Genomic DNA, 22955 nt, shown 5'->3' on the forward strand with positions numbered 1-22955 from the left:
TCAGTCGAGGTAAGATAGAGAAGTAAAGGCTGCTCTCTGACAGGTGGGTGAATGGTGGTCGAGGAGGTAAGAATGGCCTTAATCTTCTCAAAGGCTGCTTGATGAGCTGCTGTCCAAAGGAATTTGGCATTGCCTTTAATCAATGTGCTGAAACGGTGAGAGACTTTTGTAAGAGCTAGTATGAACTTACGCAAATACGAAACGTTGCCTAAAAAACTTTTGAACTGTTTGAAGGAGCAGAGGCGGGGCATATCTGTAATTGCGCGAGCTTTGGTGGGGTCGAGGTCGATCCCTTGGCGATGCACTGAGAAGCCCAAAAAGTTACCGCGACTTACCCCGAACATGCATTTAAGAGGATTCATGCGTAGATTGTACATGCGGCACCGTTCAAATACTTGACGTAAATCGTGGAGATGGTCTTCTCGCTGTTTGGACTTCACCACCAAGTCATCGACATAGTCCTCCACCGCATCATGCAACATATCGTGAAAGATGGTAGTCATGGCTCTTTGATATGTGGCTCCTTGATATGTGGCTCCAGCATTTTTTAACCCGAAGGGCATGACAGTGTAATAAAAATTGCCAAGTGGTGTTCGGAATGCAGTCTTGTGGGCATCCCCTTCAGCCATCCGTATTTGATTGTAGCCGTTGTATCCATCCATGAAGGAAAAAAGTGAATGCACAGTCGTTGCATCAACCAGTGTGTCTATGATAGGAAGAGGGAAATCATCTTTCGGGCATGCCTTGTTGAGATCGCGAAAATCGACGCAGATCCAAATTTGCCTATTCTTTTTCTTCACTGGAATAATGTTTGCCAGCCAAGTTGGATGTAAGATTGGTCTAATAAAACCTATGAGAAGCAAGTTTTTGACTTCCATCTTAATCTGAAGCTCGACCTCAGGACGATAGACTCGAGGTGCTTGCTTGACAGGGCGCGAGCCTTGGATGGTACTGAGATAATGTGTCACGAGCTGGGGGTCTAGACCTGGTATCTCACTATAGGTTCATGCAAAGATGTCGAAAAATTCTTTCAAAAGGTAAATGAGGCTGTCTCGCAACAATGGGCCCAATTGCGAGGAGATGAAGGTCGTCCATGGCTCTCGTCCAACTGAGGTGAGATTGACTTCCTCGAGATCCGACGGTTGTAGTGGCTCCTCTTCTATACATGTAGGCTCGACAACTGGGCGCGCCGAAACTGGGCCCGCACACCGTCATAAGCGGTAGACATATCGCCCATCCAGCAGCCTGACTCTTTTGCACTCCCATGGGGTAACGACTTTAATGCTGTGACGAGGAACGTGTGATTGTGGAGGGTAAAAGATGCCCTGCTGTACCTCGTCCCACTTGGGTAGAAGAGTAAGAATTATATGCGCATCTCCTTCTTCATCATCATCATCTAACTCATCAAAGAAGAGGGCCTCAGTAAAGTGTGCCTCGTGCTTGGCAAAGGGCTTATCGAAGCATGGAACCGTGACGACTTTGTTGCCTAGAATGCCTTTGAAACGTTAATAGTAGGTCGAGGCCACTATATCGAAACGGTGCATCCACGCCTACCCGAGAAGCACATGGTAGGAGGTATTGGCCTTGATGACATGAAACTTGGTGGGAGCTCGAAATCTACCAACTGCTAGATCAACATTTTCGTAGCCGAGAGTCTGGTGGGATTCATTGCCGAAACCATAAACTTTAATGGCCTCCTTGACAAGGCGATCTTGGGGCAAACCAGCTTTCTGAAAAGTGGCCCATGGCATGATGTTAATGGAAGATCCGTTATCTAGAAAAGCACATCAGAACTCCCTACCATTGAGTTGCGCAGTGACATAGAGAGGACAATTCTTCAGAATAGAGACCCTCTTGTCAGATTCGGAAAAGGAAATGGCCATATGAGCCTGGTGAGAGGTAAGTTGACTCGACGAAGCGGCTGCGCAGCACTCTTCTTCACTGTGTTGTGCTTGAACCTTTGATTATATGGGGTTGGTTTTTTCCAACTCATCATAATACGTGACCACAGCCATACTGCGATGACGATGGTATGGATTGCGCCTTACATCCTTTGGCGCGGTAAACTCGAGATCACCACCCTCGACCTGTTGTTGAAAAATTTGCCTCAGAGTCCTATAGGCACTTATTGGATGTGTAGTGGCTTGATGAAAGATGTAGAAATTTAGGCTTGCACAATCCTGCGCGGTTGGCTTTTTGTGAGGAACAGGTAGCATGACTACACCATGCTTGACCCACTGTTCAAGGGTGCTGGCGACTTCTTCCATACATACTAGGAATGAGGAAAGATCATTTGCTCGTTCAGGTCAACACCCCTTTGCCCTAGCATCTGCCTCGCGACGCTTCTTTGCTCTATCATTGCGAGGAGCAACCGGCGTGTCTTTGCGAGTTACCTGTCCAGCGACCTCTGCTTTGTGAGGTGCGAGATCCTTACAAATGTTTCGTACAGCTGTGGTGAGATCGCTAAAGCTGTTGAGCCCAAGATTGACCAAACGTATCCTGTAAGTCTTAGTCATGCCCTGTATGTAAATATCAACCAGATCCCTTTCACTGTTACCCTCGAAGCATTCCCTCGCAAGGGCTTGGCCAAACTTGAGGGGTTCCTTGTGAGGTTCTTGTGTTTCTTTAGTAAGGTAGAGGGTGGTAACCCTCTCGATGGCTTGGCCAAACTTATCATGGAACTTCTGGGAGAGCTGTTGCCAAGTGGTGATCGAGTCTGGCTCGAGGCTGCGAAACCATCTGTACGTGAGTCTTGTAAGAGACTTGGAGAATTCTCGAAGGCGCAGGATCTTGTCATGGCTATGCTAGCCGAGAGATTCCACGAATCTCTACAAGTGCTCATCGGCATCCCCTTTAACACTATCATACTTAGGAAATTTTGGGATGATGTACCCCTATGGGTACGACGTCTGAGCCAGGCTTTTCGGGTACGGAGGCTCCGTACGCAATACTAACGCACATGCAACGGATGGGGCATGCTTCATGAAGAAATCACCTAGCATGGATTCAGTGATATATTCTGGGAAAGGGTTTGTCGGAGGAACCGCTTGAACTGGGGTAGGCTGCCTGGGCTTGCGTTGGCGAATACCACAGTGGTGGCACATGAGTGGATGAACTGCATGGCTGATCATGCTCAGGCAGGGCCACCCTCGTGGGAGAAACAGTTCTAGCTTGTGCACTTTGCATAATTAAGGCTTCTAACCTGTCAAGGCAGTCATTAAGATCACGGTTGGACTACAACAGCTCCTCGTGAATGGAAGGGGCTGCTGAGCTTTCCAGCATTGTGAAATGTAGTGTGCAAACATTGGAAGCACGTGACGGTGTATGGGACTAAAGAGGAGAGTCACCACCTCCTCTAACAGAGGGCTCTGAATGGTGAGTTGGCATATCAAGTGATTCCATCTACTTATACTGATATCCCCAGCGAAGTCGCCAAAATGTAGGGGTTCTTTTCTACTAGATAATAAAACAACAATATAACAGAGATATCAGGAATATAAATACGAAGGAAAACAGAGGAGATGCTCAGTGTAGGAGGAGGAGGAGAAGACCAACTATCAAGATAAAGATGGTGGCAAGGCGAGTATACAATATCTCATGACAGCTTTCCTCCTCTGGGGTTGGTTATTCCTTCATAGGATAGTGCCATTTATAGATCTGGATTCCATTGTTATTATCCAATGGTTCTTTCCATGCATAGTCCCTCGTATGCATTACTCCCAATCTGGATTACGTGAGTAATCCTGGAGATTTAGGAATCTGAAAGGTCTAATCCTTTCCTCGAGCCTTGTCCTATGTTGCCATGTCACTTCTCCCCTAATCAGGGGCATTAAATGTGGCTTGGACGTCGGTTGGTCAAGCCTGACATAGCATTAATTGTGATTTTAAGGTTTGTTGTCATGACATGTATAATTCCATCATCTTGTTGATTGGGCCTTACCAAGAACGAAGGCACCTCTTGACTTCTCATCCACCAATCCAAGGTCCTCCTAAGTTTCCCAAACATAGATTCCTATAACACGAAGATCTTACCTTCATCCCGTGCTATACGCAATCTCTTGATGGCGAGCCTCCTGGAGCTCTAACCTTTCAAAGAAGTATTGTCTGGCATAACACCAGGATTCGAGGTATTCGAGAGTTGGTCTCTCGAGGCTTGATAGGCCTGGTGTGGTGCTAGGGCTTGGGATGCTCGAGGATCGGCTTCTCGAGGCTTATTGGGCCTGGAGTGATTCCAGGGCTTTGTATACTCGAAGTTTGATCTTTCGAGGCTTGGTGGGCCTGGAGCGGTGCCAGGGCTTAGAGTGCTCGAAGTTTGGTCTTTCGAGGCTTGATAGGCCTGGAGCGATGCCAGGGCTTAGAATGCTCAAAATTTGACCTTTCGAGGCTTGATGGGTCTGGAGCGATGCCAGGGCTTAGAGTGCTCGAAATTTGATCTTTCGAGCCATTATGGGCCTAGAGCGATGCCAGGGCTTAGAGTGCTCGAAATTTGATCTTTCTAGGCTTGATGGGCCTAGAGCGATGCCAAGGCTTAGAATGCCCAAAATTTGATCTTTCGAGGCTTGATGGGCTTAGAGCGATGCCAGGGCTTAGAGTGCTCGAAATTTGATCTTTCGAGGCTTGATGGGCCTAGAGCGATGCCGGGCTTAGAATGCTCCAAATTTGATCTTTCGAGGCTTGATGGGCCTGGAGCGATGCCAGGGCTTAAAGTGCTCGAAATTTGATCTTTAGAGGCTTGATGGGCCTAAAGCGATGCCAAGGCTTAGAGTGCTCGAAATTTGATCTTTCGAGGCTTTTGACTTTTCAAATTGCTACGGAGGATTTGGCTAAGGTTGTATTGACTTGTCAACATGCCATATCAGCTTATAATAAGTGACACCCACACAAAGCGACCCAACCTTGTCTGTGCTCGAGCCGCTCGCCGACTTTGGTGGTCACAGGCTCAAAGTACACCGCGTTCCCAAAACACCCTTTTGGCAGTGGTGGTTGCAACCTTGGCCTCACACCAATCGCCATATTAAACTGTGTTTCTTGCTCAGAATTCACAATATTTTCTCTACAATATATTATTGATCGCCATATGTGAGCCATAAGCGCCTGAAGAGAAGAGATAAGAATGGTTTTCATTTCAGCGTTAGCTTTTGCTTTGAGTCCCGCAATGTTTTCTTTGGTGAAATTAAATACCCTTTCTTGTAGTTGTGGCGGGAAACTAATGAGCCCATCATTGAGTTGTTTGTCACACAAAGGAATACAAGTGGGACAATCAATATCAGTACGAAATTTACTGAAAAACACAGGAGGCTGCGATATCTTGTCTAAACCGTGGGAAATTTCTGCCCATGAATTGAAGAAATGCCAAAAAGATGTGCCATCAACCACTGCGTGATTGATGGAGCAACCAATAAAGAATCCATTGGCGAGCTCAGTTACTTGCACCCCAAGTAAGGGCTTGGTGACGCCTTCGTGATTTTGAATTCCATTTAATGGAAAAAACGTGTGCACGAAACGAGGCACGTTGTAATACCCCTAAATTTAATAGTCCTGGAATTTCATTAATTATTTAACTACATTTTAAATTGGTTAATAGCGTTATTTAATTGTTTTATTTCATTAATTGTTTTTATTTGCTTTATTTGATTTATTTGAGATGTATGGTTTAAATTATATTGGTGTTTTGATGAAATTATTATTTGGTGTTTTAATTTTGATTGTTTTATATAAATGATATGAAATTATTTAATTAGAGATAAGTGTTTTCTAAACTTTACGTTACACTAGGGTTGGTTGCATATTTGGTATACACATAGGTAGCCGACATGATTTTAACCTAGGATTACTTAGGAGCCGAATTATACATGGATTAGGATTTATAGTAAGGTTATAAATAGGCTTATACGGTGGTTTAGGGTTTAAGAAATACACGTCTGTGGAGGCAGAGGAGGAACAGAGGAAATTTTCAGTAAGAATTGCCAGGAACCTTCGAAGACGGCGTAGAGATTTTGAACAAAAGTCTCAAAGGCAAGTTCTGTCTTAACTCTCTCCCTTAGACTTGGTGTTCTTTGCATGCTTAAATAGTTTCAGAATGATTTATATGTTTAAAATAAAAAAACGTTATCTGTTTTCTTGATTAAAAGTTTAATTGAAACAGATCTGATATACATGTGTTAAACTGTTCCAAGTTAAAACTTTCTTGTTTAGTTCTCTGTTTAATCCATATTAGTGATATAATAAGGACTGAAACAAGGGTTGGAACATACTGGGATCTAGGTACAGTTGCTAGGAACCTACACAGTGAAGTGCCGAAGGAGTAGACGATGCCGGACAAGAGAACACGAAGAAGAGGAGGGAGAGTGCCGGCTCTTTTTGGGATTGGAGCCGGCTCCTTTGGACTTGGAGGCTGCTCTAAGTCACTTGGAGGCGGCTCCAAGTATTTTTGGAGCCTGCTCCATCTTTTGTTTTTCCAGTTTTTCCGTTCTGTGGTTTTGTTTTTTCAATTTCCAGTAAGGAAGCCATGGTTGTTGGGTTGTATGAAGTTTCAAAGGAGAAAAGGTGCTGTAATGGATGCTTAAAGGGTTGTCCAAAGTAAACCTTAAATTCTGACGGACAGTTAATTTATTAACAAACTCGTAGTTGTCAATTATGTGAATCGGTATGCAAAATTTTAATGAACTTTCATACTGTGAGGTTTTAGCTTATTAATCATTATTTATAAGTTAGAAAATTCTGTGAGAAGGATTTAATCACTGCTAATTTTGTATGGTGGTGCTGAATAAGCATGATAAAAATCTATGTCTTGCTTGGGTTGTTTAGAGACTAGTTAACCGTTGGATTCTAGCAGATAATGCATTAATGGTTGGATTGGGATTTTAAAATATGTTAATAGCTTATAGTGTTTATGCTCACCATAAAAATTAATTGATGAGGTACTGCTATTTCAGTTCTGTTAATTATGTGAATATTGGGAGTTGACGGATTAATTACAAATACTATTGGTATGAGCAAATAATGGCTTCTGTGTATTAGTTTAATTAAGCATGCTTGTTAATCTGCTCTAACATGCTTAGTCTGAAATTCTTGGTACTGACATCTATATGGTCAGTATTTTATCGACTGTTAATTTAATTAAGTATGTTTGATAATTTGCTTTAATATGCTTTGTATGGAGTAATTGATACTAATATTTGTATTTTCAATGTTAATTGATTTTTGGTATTATTTAAGAATGGTTGCTAATACATTCTAGTATGCTTGGTATGAAACTGTTGATATTGTTATCTAATTATAAGTACTATATCAACTGTTGGATGGATGGGATTGTATGCACCGGTATGGGACGATGTCATACTAGGTTTGGATTAGCTCAAAAAGAAATTGCTAAGTCCTACCTATTTTGGAATAAGGGCACGGGTTATTAAATAAAATCCTCCTTATATTTATGAGTCGGTGCGGTTGAATACGCCGAATGACTTATTGAATTTCTTGTGGATGGTTAAGAACGGAGTTTAGATATATTTTTATGATACCGAGACATGAGCTTGAGTCTCAGGGTCGACGGTTAGGGTGCATATATGCAATTGGATATGTAACTAGCTGTGAGGTTTGAGGTATACCCTGTTTAGGTTTAGGTACTCATGCCCACTTAGGTGCATTTTATGTGATGCCTTCTATTCAAGTTGAGACCCTCTTCATGGTCTAGCGAGAGTCCAGTAGTGTGGATATATTTATGTATGGATTATTAGTTATTGTTAAACTATTTAGTATGTACATGCATATCGAGTCTCTGCTTGGATTGTAGTAGGATAGAACTTGTTCATGGGCCTGACCCACTTCTATTTTTCAGGTCTGCGTCAGTTCCAGGCTTGAACTTGTTCGTGCTGAGCAGAGACGAGCTTCCATTCTACCGACGATGTAGGATTTCTTTCCAGATGTTGGATTTGGATTTTATCTTCATTTTTACTTTCATTCAGTTTGGGATTTTTATTAGGGGTCTACTAGAGATGAATTCCCGAGTTGTTTAACTTGTGGAGGTTTTGGATAATTGGGATTTAAGTATATTTAATATTAAAGGATTTATATTTTAGTTTCTTTCAACTCTTATGTTTTATTTTTAAATTCATTTTGTCATCTGTGTTCGTTATAACATATTAATTGTTCGATATCCCTCGAGTTTGGGTTTGGGCCTGATCAACCCGTGTCTCGGATCCCAGGGGTATGACACACGTACACTGGCTCAAGTATGTCAGCCACGGTAATAGTGGGAGCCACGGCATAAATGAACTCCGCCCCGGCATTATTGCAGTGAAGGAAGAAGGAAATGGAGTTGTCGGAGTTTTTGACGGTGGCGAGACGGCCGGCGAGAGGATAGAAGAATTCTAGGGTTTGAGAGAGGGAGGATTTGAGGTGATCAATGACAGTGGCACTGTCTGATAATAATTGTTTCTCTTGTGAGGGTGATGGTTTGAGGAAGAGAAGACCCTTTTGGATTGGGCTGAATAAAAGTAGCTGGAGATCTCATAGAGTTAATTCATTAGATATACAATCAGTTGATTCGGGATTATAACTCGCCGGTCGGACAGTATTCGAGAATCGAATCTCCGCCATTTTACTCTCTCTCTATCTCGATCTCCTCAACCTGTAGACAATCTAAAATGTCTTCAATCTGCAGAAGCGATCCAGGCATATGGATATTGGGTGTTTCTCAAGTTTCTTAGTTTCACTCTCTTGATTTTTTTATTTAAGAATCTTGAGATTCTCATTTTTAATAGATATTAGTGCACAACATATTATTTTACTTTAATTTATTACTTGAGATTCTCAATTTCATAGAAATTAGTGCACAACTACATTGGAAAATGGATTTTTAGTGAATTTTATTTGACAAATTGTTGGGCCCTAAATAATTTTTTGTCTAACGTGGATGGGGATGGCAACGGGGATGGGTTTGGGCGAGTGTACCCTTTTCACTCTTGCAATCGTTTAAAAACTCCGCCTCTATTTTAATTCAAAATCGCAAAAGTAGGGAGACTTTCCATCCCATCCCTGTAACCGTTTAACATTTTTACCCCATGGATACCCGCCCCGCCCCGCCCCATTTAAAACCATAATTCATTTATTGTTGAAATAGATTTGTTCTTTTTTTTTCCCCTCATCTTCAATTTTTTACCATTGCAACTTTCCTTCTAATTAAATTCATTTGTTACTTTAATATATATACTAATGAAATAAGGGTACTTAAGTAATTTATCTATTTAAATGGGGCGGGGCAACCTCCCCTCGCCCCCGCACCAAACTCGCGTGAATTTTTATTACATCAAATCATTCCCGCCCAAATAAGCTAAACGGTCCCCCAAAATTGCCAAAAACAAAGCGAGGCGGGTAACCGCAGGGACGAGTCAAATTGTCATCCCTACACGTAGATCCTCCTTATGTATATATCTAAGTCAAGAATATCCTCTTTCTTTTTACTTCATTTGACCTAATTAAACTATTATTTTGATCATTTAATTTGTATAATTTTATTTTATACTCCGTAATATTTTGAGCTGGATGTCCATTGTTTAAAAAAAATAAAATTAAAAAAAATTAATTAAAAAAAATAAAAATTAATTAATTAATTAAATAGTATATTTGCTCAAGTATTTAGGATTTTTTTTTTTTTTTAGTTAATAAAATGGGTTAGTTAGAAATTAAAATGCTAGAGTGAAGAAGTATTGAATCTAATGACCATAATTAATAAATAAATAAATTTCTCTATAAGATCAATTTCGAAATATAAATACTTATCTTTAAATAACTCAATGAAAATATACTCTATTTTTTATATCATTTAATAAAAGGGAGAAATTAGTTTTCGTGACTCATTAAGAGCAACTCTAATGGGTTGCTATTTGGACTGCTATTTTCAAAATATAGCATGCGGGTTTAAAATGGGCTCTCTAATGACATGCCAAATGGGCAACCAAAATATAACTTTGCCAAATGTTGTGCCAAATATAACACAACATAAAGCTATTGCCAAATTTGTTATTGCTCTCTTCCTTCTCTCTTCTCTCTCACATGGGCTGCCAATTTGGTGTTGGGCTTGTGTGTGTCTATATATATATATCTGTCAATGTTGTATGTATATATATGCATATGTCTGTTGTGTGTGTATATATATGTCTATTGTGCTTGTATATATGTGTGTGTGTGTGTGTGTGTGTGTCAGTGCTTTTATTTATTTATTTTTAATAAGGCAAATAAGTTAAATAAAATACAAACACTCACAAAAAAAAAATAATAATAAAAAAAATTAAAAAAAATTGGTTGTTGAAAATTATAGTTGGAAATAGTAGTTAAAAAATAGTGGTTGTTGTGTCAAAAAATAACATTTTGAATGAAATGCACCATTGGAACAGAATTGCTAAAATATAACATCTTGACACTGCATCTACTCTCAAAATATAGATTTGGTGTGCAAAAATGGCATTTTACATTGAAGATGGTCTAATGTCCTTTACATTTGTAGTGTCACAAGACTCACAACTTGAATTCCGTCATTGATTAATGAAATGGTAAGAATCACAACATTTAGCAATCAAAAATCAATCGAGTTGCGCGGTGCGAAAGTGAAATCTAGAGGAAATGGGTAAAATTTGTTCTTTTGATTAATATTTGAATAATTTTACTTTTACCAAATTAAATCTATATCAATGTCACAAAACAATAAATACAATGCAGGAATTAGTTGCTAAACTTCGCAATGGGCCGTGTCAAAGAAATCACTCTTACATCAGGCCCACCAAGCCCACCATGTAATGTCTCTACCCTAGTATTGCTGGAGGTTACACCGGAAACTTCTTCCACTAATTCAAATGATGGGTTCATTCCCCTCTTCATCACGGTCAATTCGGTCTTCCCCCATAAAGATTTTGTCCTCGTGACTTCTAAATCACGCATTTGGTGGGCCCACAAGTATGTCGATTTGCCTAGGAGTTTCAGCAAGCACACAATTATAAACCTTGACAATGAGACTGTGACCCATATATTGTTTTTCGTCGGTCACATTAGGCCCCATGTCACATGGTTCTACGACCATAGACCCAAAATCAATACCCAACTCAAGAACCTGCATTTCCAATGCATTCCTAGAAAAAACCTATGATAAGGTCATCGTCTTTCACCAAGGACCTTGTGATTCAAGTGATATTTCTTTTACCTTTCAAAATTAATGGTGAGAGTTCGAGTTTCAAAAGGAGCAAATGGGTGTACGAGTGATGTGTGTAAGTTTTTTTTCCCAATAACAAAAAAAAAAAAAAAAAAAAAAAAGAAGAGGGTCATCATCCTTCCTTCTCCATCCCTCCAAAAGCTAGGCCATGGCACGTATTAGCTAGCCGTAGTGGTGGCGGACGCGTGATCTTGAACCAGGCCAAGCGAGAAACAAAGCATATGTGTTAGTACATTCCAGTCATGTAATGATAGAGGTGCACGGTGCTACGCTCACTCACTCGTTGTTTCTCCGCCCGGGGTCAGTGTTCATGGAAGTGGTCCCCATCGGGTTAATTGGAACGGGCGGCCGAGGCGTGTTTCGAGAAGCTGGCTAGGGACATGGGATTGAAGTACAAGATGGGGGAGGAAGAGAGCAGATTGGTAGAGAAATATGGGAAGGATAGTGAGACAATGCTGAAGGGCCCAGAGGCCCTTAAAAAGAAGGGTTTGGTCCAGTCATGAGATCATGCACTATTTTTGAAGGAATAAAATGTAAAGCTTGATTTGGCTAGGTTTAGGGGATATTTGAAGAGGGCATATGAAAAGGCAAAAGTATTTATGAACAATGAGGGTTAGCATTCCCAGTGATATATATATTGTCACTTTTACTTGAACAAAAGAAAAAAAGAGAAGAGAAGAAAAGTATTTCTGGAGCTACTTTTTTCTTCATATCTACGAATGGGAAACTCGAACTCTCAATATTTTTTTTAAAAGATAGAAGAGAAATACCATTAGGTTACACAACCTTTAATACTCTATCTTCATATATATAGAGAGAGTATTAAAAACTTTTAATTTTGTTAGATTGGGCAAAATGCCATTTTCCTAAATACAATCTAATAATTTTACTAATTCTTGGCATTGGCTATTGGATTTCAAAATAAATATATATTAAGAAAGAATCATAACCATACATTATTTTTATAACCAAACACCTTTAGTCCCATTTTTCATCCAAAAAAAAATTACTAGTAAAACGAAGAGAAAAAAATTGTACAGCCATTGACACATTTATATAACTGAAAAGTAGGACTAATAGAACAGTACATACTTGTAAAGTCAATCCCCTTGAATAAATAAATATATATAAAAAATTAAAGAAAAATCAACATTTTTATTGAATGGGTTTTTTTATCTAATGAGTTTAGCTGGTTATGAATTTCAAAATGGACAAACGTTGTGGGAATCAAAAAATATAACACTCGATCACATGTTATATTATCCACTCACTATATTTCTGTTATATATCAAACCAACATTTGGTCATTTTTTGAGTTTTAAGGCTTCGAACTCCAAAACCAAACACTAAACAGATCATCTTCAAGTTCTCTGCTATTCTTCCTCATTTGCCTTTCTGAAAATTCCTCTCACCAGGTTTAACTGTTTTCTTATTCATTTTTTTTCATTTCCTGGTCTTAAAGATTCTTGCATTACCCATTAAACCGTATACTAGTCCATGTACATGTAATTATATATATATGTAAACTTGTGTGTGTATTTATGCTTCAATTAATGTTATGCAATTTCCCTTTCAAATCAGCAAAGTTGCCAAACTTTCAAAGTTGAACATAATAATTGACACATACACACACATAAATACATGTGTGTGTTTTAGGATTTAGGAAGAAGGATTTGAACCAGAGATTTGACAATTTGTTATTGCTTTTGAAGTTTGTTAATTTAGACATGAAGGTTGAAGGGACGATGATGAAGAGGATGACGATCATGGGTATGGTGTTCTTGGTACTGTTCTTCTTGTTCCTTATTATTCTCTCCTCAACCTGTGGACTACTAATGTAACAGGTAGGCGCTTGCCCATTTACCCAAAAGCTGGAACTATTGGGTAGTGCTCCATACCCACCCATTTATACCCATTCACTTTCCCATCCGATTCCGATGTAGGACAAATGACCCTTGTTACATTCTCCCCCACCCAAACTCGCAACGCCCTCGTTGCGGTTCGGGCCACTCTGCCTACCCGGGATGCTAGCCCGGACACCTTTCGGGCCGGGTGCTTGGCGTGACACCGGATCAAGGATTGAGTCTGGCTCTGATACCAACTGTAACGGGTGGGCGCTTGCCCATTTACCCAAAAGCTCAAACTATTGGGTAGTGCTGCATACCCACCCATTTATACATACTTCAACTCCCATCTAAATCCGATGTGGGACAAGTTTCACTTGTAACATTCTCCCCCACCCGAACCCACGCAACGCCCTTGTTGCGGTCGGACCACCCTGCCTACTCGGAGGCAGACCCGGACGCTTTCCGGGCCGGGCGCTTGGCGTGACACCGGATTAAGGATTGGGTCTGGCTTTGATACCAAATATAACGGGTGGACGCTTACCCATTTACCCAAAAGCTCGAACTATTGGGTAGTGCTGCATATCCACCCATTTATACCCAATCACTTTCCCATCTGATTCCGATATGGGACAAATGACCCTTGTTACTACTAATCACAATGTCTTCAATCTGCAGGATCGATGGAGGTATGGACATTGAGTGTTTCTCAAGTTTCTTAATTAATTTCCATTTTCTATGCTTAACAAGTGTTTCATTCTCTCTATTTACTTTTCTTTATTGCTTGAGATTCTCATTTTCATAGAAATTTGGGCACGTACAATATATTAATTCCTTTTTCTATCACCTGAATTGATGAGATCTCCGAGGCCATTATCATGCAGAAATATTAATGCGCTCATCCACGTTTAAAATAGGATTGTACAAATCAAACTTCATTGAGGAGTGCTAATTGTTTGCACAGTATACTATTACTCATTTGCAAGAAATTTTTTTTATGAATATTTTTTATTAAAAAAAAAACCCTTCAACTATTATGAGGGGGCCGATTTAACTTGACCCGTTTAACTAATTTGTGAGATAATTTTTTCTTAAAAAATTACCCAGAACTACATATTTATTAGTCATTCCTAATTTCCCATCAACCCGAATTGCATATTCCTTTATAGTTGAAGGAATTTTTTTGCCAAAAATATTTTATAAGGGTTTTTTTTTTTAAATAGTTAATAGTCAAGGGTTTTTTTTTTTTCAATTCAGCCTTTTTTTTTAGAAAGATACTTGCCTACTTACAGGTGAATGGAAATTCATACTTACCACGTATATAACACAAGACTAAAGTGACAAGTGTCCCTACATTTAAAAAAAATTAAAAATGATTTGAGAGGTATCCAAATTAATTAAACCCAATTGAATCCGAATCAAGTTTTAATTCTCTCTCTCTCTCACGCTTCTAATAATGTGAAAGCCCTAATCTGATTCTTTCTCTCCCTCTCCCTCTCCCTCTCTCTGACAATTCACTCTTTTTTTTAATAGTGCTCACTTTAATTTTGGTTATGTAACGATGTAATTTAAGCATAACTTTTTATTTATTTATCAAAATATACTAATTTAAAGAAGAGGTCATGATAACTCTGATGAGATAGACCTCATAATGTTTATATTAGTATATGCATTTGAAATACCCTATTATATGCATTTTATATTAATATATGCAGACTGTCATTTTTACTTCTTTTTTTCATCACGGGTCTTGCACAAAACGTGTTACTAGTTTGCACAAAAATTAAACAAATTTTGAAACCTTTTTGTCCAAACTAAATATAGTTATAAAAACTGGTAAGACTTTAAAGTATCATTTTTGTTCCATATTAACTGAGCTCATGCAAGTTCATCTCGGTCCTGTACAAAAAGTTGCATTTAGGTGCAGAAAAGTGATACTTGAGTGAAAAAAAATTAAATTTTAGTTGCATCAAGTGGAACCTAAGCATTTCGCAACAACAGTACAAGGAGCAGATTGGATACTTAAAAAAATGCACAGTATGTTTTCATATTCACATAAACATTTTTGAAGAATTCTTCTATTTGAAAGTTCACGTTATTGTAAAAAGAGTCCCTAAATTCATGTATTTGTAATTTTTCTTGCAAATTATCGCTTAATTTGGATTACATTTCTTTAAACCATTTACAATGTAAAATGCCATTTTTACATGTCAAATCTATATTTTGAGAAGAGTTACAGTGTTAAAATACTATATTTTACTATATTTTAATAATTCTGTTCCAATGGTGCATTTCATTCAAAATGCTATTTTTTTTATACAACAACCATTATTTTTCAACTGATTTTTTTATACTATATTTTATTTTTCAACAACCAAAATAAATAAATAAAAACACTAACATATATATATATATATACACATATATATACATATACGCACACAATAGACATATACATATATAAAGTCCTGATCTCTTGCTCTCTATGGAGTAAGAAAATTAATCCACACTTTTTATATAAACCGTTAAATTAAATCTAATGGTCATTTTTCAAACCCACCTTTGGCCTTTCCTTTTAACACAAAACCACTCTCACCCTATTTTTAGTTTCTATATTTAATTTTACCATTACTACTTACATAACAATAAAAGGTAATTATCAACTCTCTCTCCATGTCTTCATGCGTTGAATTTGAATCCATGAACAAAAGTGTGAACAAATGATTACTCTTTATAGATAAGGTTATGAGAAAATTTTCGCCTATTTTTTTTGGGTTACCTTGTTGTTTCTGAGGTAGATTCTACAGTCCCACCATAGTCAGTACATCATCATCATCCAATAATCAAACTCACAAATTCAATAATGAATTTTACCAAATGCCCAACTTCAAATTGAAATAAAAAGAATTTTTGTTCAAACTTTAAATGAAATTTTCTTCAATTTCAAGTCCAATAAATCAATTCGATATTCCAAAATGAAATATTACAGTATATTTGTTGATAAATTTACTTATACTAAAGAAGTATATTAATTTACTTATATTGAGAATTTTTTTAAGAAAAGGCTATAATATCATATTGTTGTTGTAAAATTGAAAGATACCAGTATTGTTTTTCTTTCAAAAAAACATCTAAATAACAATAATTTTTTAAGTAAAATATACTGGTATTATTTTTTTTCAAAAGTTTCTATTTTTATTTTGATAATTACCTTTTATTGTTGATGGGTGATAATGGTAAAATTAAATATAAAAACTAAAAATAGGGTGAGAGTGATTTTGTGTTAAAAAAAAAAAATACCAAGGGTGGGTTTAAAAAATAACCATTAGATTAAATCTAACGGACTATATAAAAAGTGTTGATTAATTTTCTTACTCTATAAAAAACAAGAGATCAGAACTCTACATATATATACACACAACACTAACATATATATATATATACAAGCACAACTGACATATATATATACACAAGCACAACACCAAATTGGCAGCCTAACATCAAATTGACAGTCCATGCGAGAGAGAAGAGAGAAGAAAGACAGCAATAACAGATTTGGCAATAGTTATATGTTGTGTTATATTTGACACAATATTTGACAAAATTATATTTTGACAGTCAATTTAACATGTTATAAGAAGAGCTCATTTTAAACCCACATGCTTATATTTTGAAACTAACAACTCATTGGAGTTGCTCTTACAGACACTCCATGTCTGAACACACGCCAAGTTAACACTCACACAAAGTATAATGTGCAAGAATGTAAACCGCGTACACTATTTACTGAAGTTCAAGCTTCCAATCTTTTATTATATTATTCACAAAACAGTACAAAGAAATAGCATATGTCTGCAGACAGGGACGGACCCATATTGTACGACCCCCAATATATATATATATATATATATATATATATATATATATATTTTTACCCTGGCAAACAGACAAATTTCATAAACATCAAAGCCACAAATACATGAGGAGGAGCACACTGAAAGCAGAGAGACAATTACATCAGTGTGTGTGTGTGTGCAACCTTCCTATGCAGCTCAACCATGGGAACTTGGAGTTTGTACATTACAATAACAGACAATATAAAATGGCATAATGGTACTAAAGGCATGCGATATCTGCCACCACATTAAAAGCACCAATCCAGACGTAGTAGCTTATCCCAACAACACTTCAAGATCAAAAACCATCCACAAACCCGTATGAACATGTCTCCGGGAAAGCTGGATAACAGCATTAACCACCTCGTGCCTCTGTCTATAAACAGAGGGAATCCAAGCCGAAGGGACAACTGGAGCACCATACAGATATCAAATGATGGACAACAAATAAACACCATCCACACACAACAGCAGGCATCCGTAAAAAGACATATCACCACCACCAAGAGACCGGGAGGAACCCAACGTAAATCCGCCAGTCGGCAAGAATAGAGAAGCAACAAACCCACAACAAAAGATAGAGAAGCAGAAATACCGTATAGGAAGTAAACCATCAACTCATTCAAAACCATCGCCAACGGACCACCAGTGAAAATGAACACATAATGGGCCTCATTAGGAAAACAATCGACAATACCCCAAAGATAGCATCTTATTAACGCCATTACCTTAACATGATATAGCGCCAGATAGATAATTGTTGAAAAAATAGATAGACATAAGAAATGACGCCATTCAATAGACGTGGAATCCTCTGGAGTCAAAATCCAACACCAAATCCCAAGGATGACGTCACGATCAAAGGCATAGAGAATACGCCACATTCCTGCAACCACGCAACACATACCACAGAGCTAAAAATAAACAAGACTTACCCGACCCAGACGCGTGATTAGGGAAAGGGCCCACCACAAGGCTCTATGACGCACGTGACCCTGGCCACAAAGCACCACAACGAAGCTTCGCGAAGATGCGTCGGCAACATCGCTCCTCCCCAAACTGTAGAGACCACCGCTGGCCCCCAGAGCTGAACCACCGCCCATGGCATGGATGGTTGAGGAAGCAACCCACAACCATAGAACAGCAGCCACAAAAGTCGCAAAGGAAAAGCCAAAATCAGGGAACAGATGGAGCCTCACAGAGATGATCGCCACCAGCCTCCATTACTCCCTCGCACGAATCGCCACATCGAAGCTTCCAGAGAACACAGCAATCGCTTCACTTCCCCCTACCAGAAACCAATATCGCCGGCCAAAACAACCTTACCTTCAGCCAGTCCACTGCCCGCTGACCACCAACACCAAGCCAACAGACTACTAACACCAACCAATTCAGTTGGAAACCCAACGGGCAGTTTGGATACCAGAGAATCTCGCCGCCGGTCAAGAAATCATCTCGCAAAGCCTCCCAGAGACAACCACAACCCATCAATCACTTACGAAAACCACATTACAGCCAGATCTTCATTTCCTTAACGGCATGAAACACAGACTCAACCCAAACATATAGCCTATATACAGACAACTGAAACAATCCCAAAGTAAAATATGACTGAATAGACAACAAAGGCAAGAAACTCCACCAAATCCAGATGAAAATGATGAAATTGGCAACAGCCAACTACACACCCGCGACATAACAACAGGACTCAGATCACCACAAACCACCCACAACAGCAACAGATCAACAAAGCTTGAAAATTCGACACACCAAACGATCCTCAAAATCAAGTTTGAAAAATAGATTCAAACAACATCGGCCGACCACACACGGCTGTCCATAGAAACGACCAAGATTAGAAGATCCAATCGCACAAACACGCGATGAAAAGGACTCTCGATGAAAACGAGAAGAACTCTAAACCTAGAGAACCTCAACAGCGGCGAGGATTGGCCAAGACTCGAACGAGGTCGAGAACCTCTACACAGTGGCGAGGAACCTCTACACGTACTACCCCCAATATTACCCCCCTCACATGACTTTCCAGGTTCATCTCTGTCCCTAGAAGCTTTCAAGATTCTCACCCCACTCTTCTCTGCACTAAATAAAACCCGAGTTTAGTGTAATAAATCCCCCCTAAACTATTGTCCTTTGCAAATAACCTCACTTCCTTGAACTATTAATTTGTTACAGTTAAGAACAAATCTATCACAAAGGCTATTTTATTCTTTCTTATTAAAATTTTTATTTCTAATTTAATTATTTTTATTATCTTTTCTCTTCTGTAAATATTAATTATATTATTTATCTTAATTTTATTTTTAGTATCAATTTATCATGAAAATGAAAAAAAAAAAATAGATAAATAGATTTGTAACTACCCTTTTCTAAATTAATGAACTTAATATTAAAATTTTATTATTTATAATAAAACGTATTATAACCAATTTAAATATTTTTATTATAAAAAAAATATCATTTTTTTCATACAATATATTGATGAAATTAATAAAATTCTTATGAAAAAAATACCTTCTTTTCATGTAATATATTCACTAAAAATTAAAAAATAATAATAATTAATTTTTAAAAAAATATTATACTAATTTTTTTTTAAAAATAATTAATTAAAAAAATTAAAGTTAAATTTTGCAAATTTAATGAAAAATATCTCATCAAATTAGTATGAATTTTTTCATAATTTATTTAGATAAGAAAAATATATTAAATATAATTCAATAAGAAGGGGAATTATGGTCATTTAATAAAATATAGTATAGTCCTTGGAGTATGTTGCAATAAAATGAGATAGTTTATGGATTTTATGCACAAAATATAGTTCAAGAGGGTTATTTGTAAATTTAAACATAGTTCAAAGGGGGTTTTTTGCACTTTACCCAATAAAACCCACACAAGCTTCTATAAGAGGTTTTCCTTCTACCTTTCTAATTGGCATTGGTGCGACCGAGCGTGTGCACAAAATAATGTACAACACTTTAAGTTTAGAAATAATGTCAGGTGGGCATCATATTTTAAAATTTATAAAACCACTAAACACTTATACTATGGAGTATGAAGTGAGCAGGGATCGTCCCAAGAGATCTAAACAATTATAAGTTTTTCAGAATTGAATTCTACTTTAGTGCTTATGTGATTGCTAAAAAGGGTTTTGTTTGTGATTAAAGCTAATTTTAAATTAAATGATTGCAATAAAGAAATAAAGTTTAAGAGACTGGAAAGAAACTTAGGGTGTAGGATTTAACACTAAGCACATTCCCTAACTCACTAACTTTCAACTAATTGGGGAAATAATACTATGTAATTTATATGTGGCTAACAATTGCAATGAAAAGTGTAAACTATCAATTTCAACCATGAATCAACTGCCTAATAACAATTAAACTAAATGTAGTGCAATTCACTAATTCAAAGCATGATTCATCAATTCAAGTTACAAATTTAACACACATTAATCTAGAAGATATGTAATTGTAACAATAAGTATGGATTTCAAACAATTGCATGGATTGTTTACTTACCCAATAATTAAATTACAATTAACTAATTGACCTTAAATTAACCAAACCTGAAATTAAACTATTTAAACTAGACATTAACCTAATTGTGTAAGACAACCCATCTAATATAAACAATTTCCATCAAATTAGAACACAATTACATCAAATTAATACAATGCATAGCCATCATATGATTCAATTCACAAAGAAATCAAGTGTAAAGATCAATTATCATTCAAAAACATATAAGACAATATGAGATTGACAAAGATAATCAATTGAAAGAATTATTATATATATACCAAGGCTATAACAAAAATTACATAAATTAAATCCCCAAAATAGTAAAAAGAGAGAAAGTTTAGGTTACATGCTTAGAGTTTATCCAACCCTAAGTTGAAGAATTAGCCACTCATGGTTGATGGATGCAAGATGTCAATAAGCCCCATCCTTTGATTCATCTAGCTCCTCTTCTTCTTCTCAAGAACCCTATCTTTTTTCTCCCCCTCGTGTTTTCTAGAGAAAGCGATAATAATACAATATAGAATAAATAAATAAAACTTAATAAACTAATAAATTAAAAACTCCCTTAAATAAAATAATACTAACCCTAAACTGATTGCTCCCTGGGCCTTAAGTAACAAACCCTATTAAAGCCCATAAATTACAAAAATAAGCCCAAAATAAGAAAATCTTGTAATATTGCCAAGTCCTGGGGGATCAATCCCCCATCCTGGGGATCGATCCCCCAAGAGTTGGAAATTTTCTTTAAGCCTTATTTAGTTTCATTTTGGTCCCAGGCTTGTTGGTTTGCTTCCTCATCTTTGAGAACATCATTAAAGGCCCGAGATTGACCGCTTTTGAAGAATAAACACACTATACGAGCAATGGGCTGCGACCTCTTTTTGTCATTTTTTTTAAAAAAAATTTCTGAATGTCTTTGCTTGACTCCAAAGAGGCTTTAATGGACCATTCTTAGCTCATTTTAAATTTATTGCCCTGAAATACACATAAACATAAATTAGGACTAAAACATGAAATTAAGATAAATGCAAAGACTGAAATACTTTAACTTAGGTGTTGAAATGTGTAACATTTAAGCACTTATCAGGCATCTTCAAGATGCTATAGATATTTTTTTGCTTGACCCCATTGATTAATAGCTTCCTGAATTTTGATGCATATATAGACGGTAATGGTATTCTTTGATTTCCAGTGCTGGGTTTTGCTTTTAAGGTTGGCTAGTGCTTCTGGGAGTTGATACAGCAGTTTTGGGTTGGTTTTTGCTGGTCTTTTTTTTTATCTTCTTTCTCACCCTTTGGGTTTCTTTTGTAGCTCTGTTTTTGTGCTTTATCCACTCTGTCCAACAAGTTGTTGACTCCATGACAACAGAGACAATTGTGTAATAAATATTTTCTTTAGTAATAAAAATTTGAAAATATTATAAATTAATTGTAATTTAATTTTTTATAATATTAGTCTCTAGTATATAACTATATATATTGAGAAAAATACAACCTAAATAGATTGAGATAGAAAATTGTTATGAGATAAAATTGTATAGAAAATGAAATGACAAGGTGCATGCAAAAAGAGAAGTGTTAGAAGAAAATATTCTTAAATAATAAATTTTCTTTAGTAACTAATTCAGTTTTCAAAAATTCAAATTTTTAACGGAAAAAAAAGAGTACTGTGATTCCAATCTTAATGAAATATTAAAAAATTTACCATTTCAAATTTTAACTAAATGAAACATCACAATTTTTACAAAACATGATTAGCAGAAACAAATAAAGAAGTACCACTTTAATAATTAATAGAAAGGTAACTATAGAATTTGTCATTTAACATATATTGACAACTAAAAACATTAATATATATGGTATCAATTAAAAAATTTGTTTTGGGCATTTTTATCATATTGGTGCCATAAAACTTAAGTTCTTCATTTTTCTCAAAGCTCTCAAGACCAGCTGAAGGAATAAACACAATCCGATACAACTTTTATTCAAGAAAAATATATATATATTATACATGTATTTATGTAAATGTAAATGGAGTATTGATAAGGCAAAAAAGCATAAAACCTCCCTCAGCTATTAAAAATCAGCATTTTACTCCCTTGAATTACAAAATCGAGCAAGTCAGTATTTCAACTATCAGAAATGAGCAGTTTGACCCCTGGCAGTCCTTTCCGGCTCATTGCCGGTCACCGGCATTGTACATTTACAAAAATGCCCATTATAATTTACATTTTAAAAAAAAACAAAAAAAATTAAAATTGTGAAATACCATCAATACCCTCACAGTTATTCTAAGTGTAAAATTGAGTCTGACTAACCAAAAAAAAAAAAAAAGTATTATCCAATTATGCTTAAAATCAATATATATATATATATATATATATATATATATATATATATTGAAGACAATAATTTTGAGGGGAAAAACTAAAAATTATATATATATACATATAATTCCAGCGACGTCGATG

The sequence above is a fragment of the Cornus florida genome, unplaced genomic scaffold (genome assembly GCF_030987335.1).
Source record: "Cornus florida cultivar Cherokee Brave unplaced genomic scaffold, ASM3098733v1 CherokeeBrave_3.0.0_Hap2_Chr02, whole genome shotgun sequence".
Classification (NCBI taxonomy): Eukaryota; Viridiplantae; Streptophyta; class Magnoliopsida; order Cornales; family Cornaceae; genus Cornus; species Cornus florida.